This window comes from Macrobrachium nipponense, chromosome 15 (genome assembly GCF_015104395.2).
Source record: "Macrobrachium nipponense isolate FS-2020 chromosome 15, ASM1510439v2, whole genome shotgun sequence".
Classification (NCBI taxonomy): domain Eukaryota; kingdom Metazoa; phylum Arthropoda; class Malacostraca; order Decapoda; family Palaemonidae; genus Macrobrachium; species Macrobrachium nipponense.
The window spans coordinates 45,879,279-45,884,278 of NC_087208.1; the positions used below are offsets into that span (position 1 = coordinate 45,879,279).

General features: G+C 31.2%; 1 protein-coding gene and 2 long non-coding RNA genes across 4 annotated transcripts in view; 1 reads left to right on the forward strand and 2 right to left on the reverse strand.

Annotated features, from left to right (window-relative positions):
- LOC135194905 (turripeptide Gsg9.2-like) overlaps nucleotides 1-5,000 on the reverse strand; it is a 78,040-nt gene that overhangs the window by 32,123 nt on the left and 40,917 nt on the right. The window lies entirely within an intron of this gene.
- LOC135194909 (uncharacterized) overlaps nucleotides 1-5,000 on the forward strand; it is a 41,325-nt gene that overhangs the window by 20,953 nt on the left and 15,372 nt on the right. The window lies entirely within an intron of this gene.
- On the reverse strand, nucleotides 1,193-2,236 carry LOC135194913 (uncharacterized). Its single transcript, XR_010310029.1, has 2 exons — nucleotides 2,093-2,236; nucleotides 1,193-1,442 (listed from the first exon to the last, which is right to left on the reverse strand). It is a non-coding gene; the product is annotated as an uncharacterized LOC135194913 (long non-coding RNA).

Below are 5,000 nucleotides of genomic sequence, written 5' to 3' on the forward strand. Positions count from 1 at the left end.
TACTAATCTCTTTATAATCTCTATATGTCACTTACACGACCTTTCTGTACTCTCAATTTCTCATGTAGGTCAGTCTGTCTGCCAAGACGGGACGTTGAGTCGAAAGACCTTGCTTATACCTTTATTTGTATATATATATATATATATATATATATATATATATATATATATATATATACATATGTATATATATATATATATATATATATATATATGTATATATATATATATATATATATATATATATCATATGTATATATATATATATATATATATATATATATATATATATATATATATATATATACAAATAAAGGTATAAGCAAGGTCTTTCGACTCAACGTCCCGTCTACTTAATGTGAAAAATAGAAAATGAAAAGATACTGAATAATGCATAAATAACTTAAGATGAGGTAACAATCATTGTAAGACAAAGAAAGGCAATATATATATATATATATATATATATATATATATATATATATATATATATATATATATATATTATGTATATATATATATATATATATATATATATATATATATATATATATATATATATATATATATATGTGTGTGTGTGTGTGTGTGTGTGTGTGTGTGTGTGTGTGTGTGTGTGACCAATATTTACACCAAATTCAAACACCAGTGAATGTATTACTGACACCTGAATGGGTTTTTTGTCTGGTGTCACGTCATTTTAAACGAAAGACCTTGATATTATTGGTAAGGACATCAAGTGAAGTACAAGCAGAGAATATAATCGAAACATTTTTAAGAAGAAGAATTGCAATTCAGTTTTAGACGAGTCAGAGTAACTATGTCTAAGTCTAGATTATAACCTGAACAATAATATTGCTGACTCTTTACCCTATCAAATGTATAATTTACATTACTAGTAACTTAAATTAACATTCAGAATAGCCATAGTTTTCAGAAAATGAGTCTAATGGCAAGAGAGGGCCTCCAATAATTTCTTCATTTGTGTTATTCCATTCAAAATATTTGCCAAAATTATGCTTTCTCCTCACATTGATGGTTGATTTCAAATAATGTGCTCCTGATTTACTTATGATTTTAATTAACGGTACCAAAAGTAACCTTAATCAGCAGTATATTTTGGGTGGTTATTTGCATATTGATACATGTGCTGAAACTTCTTAATATTTAAAGGGAATTTAAAATATAGAGCTGGATTTAAAATTTGGCTTTATTATGTTTTCATTTCATAGATGATACAATGCTACAAGAAAATAAATTCAATGAAAGGTACAGATATTTTAAGGTAGAAATCTGATGCAAGTTCAGAATGAAATTCTTGAAAGAGTACATCAATGATGCAGTTGACCTGGTGTATTTTTAAACAATTTCTCCTACAGGTAATGAAAGTATATCTATGAAACTGTTTTTCCCAATGTTAATGAAGACTCAAGCATATCCACCTGTAGAAGAAAAGAGAAATATATTAAGACTGGATGAATAACAGGGAATTTGAATAAACTGGTTAAATACGAACTGGATAAGTAAATGAAAGTATGAATGAATAAATACATAAGAGCAGATACATTTGAACATTTCATTAACTGTCTACTGTTTCACTCATCTCTAATCACCAGGGCATTATAATGCAGATAAAGACATAGAATTATGACTGGAATGCTTCATATATTTAGGAGCTCTGAAGTTATTTAGGTTGTTTAACAATTAGTGAATGAAATTAATGCAACTTATGAGATTATTCAGATAAAATCAAAACTGTATATCCCTTTTTCTGGTCTGTATTGAAATCTCCAAAATTACCGAGGCTGTGACCATGGTAGTCAGAACGCCAAGTAGATATCCTACAGTGACTTCTTTAATTTTCAATATAGTAATGGCTAATAAGAGTACCCTCACAGTCAAATTGGTTTCATTTTAATCATTTCTCACTTTAGTCATTTGTTCACTTTAACGTGCAAAAAACCATTATTGTCACTTTCTCATTTCAACACCCATACGAGCAGCAGATCAATAGTAAAATTAGCATGCACAAATTCTCAACTTCAGATATTTCTAAACAGACTTAATATTGAATATATGATGAGAAACTTACATTCCCCACATCTTCCCTTGCAATACTCCCTTAGACTTGAATCTTCACATCTCTGCGCGATACTTAAGTGGCAGCCGTTGGAGTACGTCTTCCCATCAGTGCCACAAACGGGGTTGTAATCGGCTGAGCAAGCTATGTTACCGCAAGCTGTACAGTAAAAACTTTTTAATAATAAGTCTTACTCCTACGCAGTATCAGTATTTCTAGTGTTCTCACTTAAATTATGGTAGATAATAAAGCTAATATGACATTCTTGGTATATTTCATCAGCAACTGGTGCATTATATATAAAAGTAAAAATCATAGATATTATATATATATATATATATATATATATATATATATATATATCTATATATATATGGATATATATATATATATATATATATATATATATATATATATATATATATATATATATATACTTGCTATTTATACCACAAATTGACTCAGCAGTTCGAGTGTGGTACAGATGGTTGTGTTTTATTTCCTCGACTCACCTTTTCTTAGGTCAAAGCCTTGATATTACTAATAAGGACATCCCACGAAGCACAAACAGATAATTAATTGAAAGCGTTTAGAAACAAAATTTTAGTTCAGTTTTTCTGACGATTCTGAGTAACTGTGTCTAACTCTAGATAAATAACTAGGGCACTATTATTAGCCTCTGCTATGTCAAATGTTATTATTTCCAATAGTGTAATGTTTGGAATATTTATTTTGAAGGAAATCACTTCAAAGGTCAGAGGTGGCCTTGACTAACTTCTTCATTACATTTATTTCATTCATAATATTTACCAAAAATAATACGTTCTTCTTACGTCAATGGCTGATACCAAATATTGCTCCTAATTTGCGTATAATGTCAATTAAAATATACCAATAGTCATGTTAATTAGTCATAAATCTTAGGGGGGTATTTGTGCATTCATTTATACACTAAAACCCCATTAATAATAGAAGGGAAATGAAAATAAAATACTTAGATTTCTTCGTACAGTTTAATTATAATTTTTTTCATAAATGATAAAATGCCCAGTAATAATAATTCAATGAAAGGGTTACATATACATTATAGAAGAAACTTAGATAAGTTTACAATGAAATACTTGAAAGAGTATAATTATTAAAGACATGGTAACTTATGTAAAAACTTAAACTATTTGCTTCCATAATTAACGAAAGACTGCTGTGGGCCAACAACAGGTTGGAGATGGGCGCTCGTAACCTTATCCAATGACGTAACCTGCAGAAAACGGGAAATTGAAAACAATGAAGAACGTGTCTTCGCACGTGAGGAAGATAGAAGAAATTTATGCTCAGATTAGAAAGACTAAATTTGAGAGTACACCTCATCCTTTAAATTGGGAAAATGATGAGAGTAATCCAGAGATAATAGCTACGATTAGTTACTGCTGCATGAGTGTGGAATTTTTGTCTCAGCGCTTGATGGAAAAAATATTCCTTTACATTTTTTAAATTAACTTTGTGTGAAGTGTTTTACCTTCAAGTTGATGATTAGCAAGGACAAGAACGCCAGCTCATAAGGGTTGCAAGTTCTTTGCAAGAGTGAGTGGGAATATGAAACTTCTGTCTTTAAGAACCAAGTGAAGATCATTACTCAGTTTTGATCCGAATTTAGGACACTTTTCTGTCCCTTGGATTCTAATATTAGTCACGGTGAGGAAATCATTCTAACTAGGGGAGGGGAAAGCGCTGAATGATATAAATCGGTGCCTTATAAGGTAGAATAAAACGACCAAACATTTCGGCAATATAAAAAGAAAAAAAAAAAAAAAAAAAAAGCCAGAGCGAAGGGTGAAGTTGTCAGCAAAAATATCTACTGGTTGGAACCACCACGTTTCGATACTCCCTTTTCTCCACTGGCCTGTATACAAGTATCCAAACTAAGACTCCTCGAAAAGAATGAAAGAGAGAAAGAAAGAAAGATTGAAGGGGAAAAAAACTAGAAAAGAAAAATTAAAAAAACTTACATTCCTCAAACATCTCCTTTGGCATCGTAACCCGAGGAATGGATTGCGACATCTGTTTTTGGTGCATTTTTGGAAGAACGCAGATATTGGGGTAAGTTACTCGTTGCTGCCACACACGGGCCTGTAAATGAGGCCCCGCAGGCTTGTCCGCAGTCTGTGAGACATATAATTAATTTATTATCATTATTGTTATCATTTCTGTTTTTTTTAAAGATTTCTGTAAAAGAAAATTATTGTGAGAGCTTCGTCTGTCCGTCCTCAAATCTTAAAAACTACTGAGCCTAGCGGGTTGCATATTGTTACGTTTATCATCCACCCTCCAATCATCAAATACAACAAAATTGCAGTCTTGTAGCCTGCTGAGTAGTTTTTTAAATGTTATTTAAAGTTAAGGTTAGCCATAATCATGCGTCTGGCAACGATATAAGCCAGGCCACCACCGGGACATAGTTAAATATTCACAATATACATAAAACTCGATTAAACCGAAGACACTTCGGTGCATTTTTTTCTTGTTGTTATTGTGACTAGTTATTGATTTTCTGTTTTTGTTGCTATTTAGACTGTCAATACAAACATTCTGTTTCTTACTAACAGTGGAAATGCTCAAGATTTCTGAAAGTCTCTCGTGGAGGATAGGGTATCAGTTAAAGGTCTTAGCTAACTGACACATGACAGTGCTTTACTTCAGGAGTTTTCCTGTCTTATTCGGAGACTCGCTAAAACCTACGGGAAGAGTTTTAAACTTTTCACCAAGCAGTCTAATTAAGTATTAATATTTCCTATTATTATTCCAGTGACAATTGAATATCTTTAAAAATCGTTTGTATCCCCCCAGACTAATCAGGTGTGAAGCTCATTATTTGATTAAATTTACAGACAACCCAGATGGAATATTGAGTTAAATTGAAAGA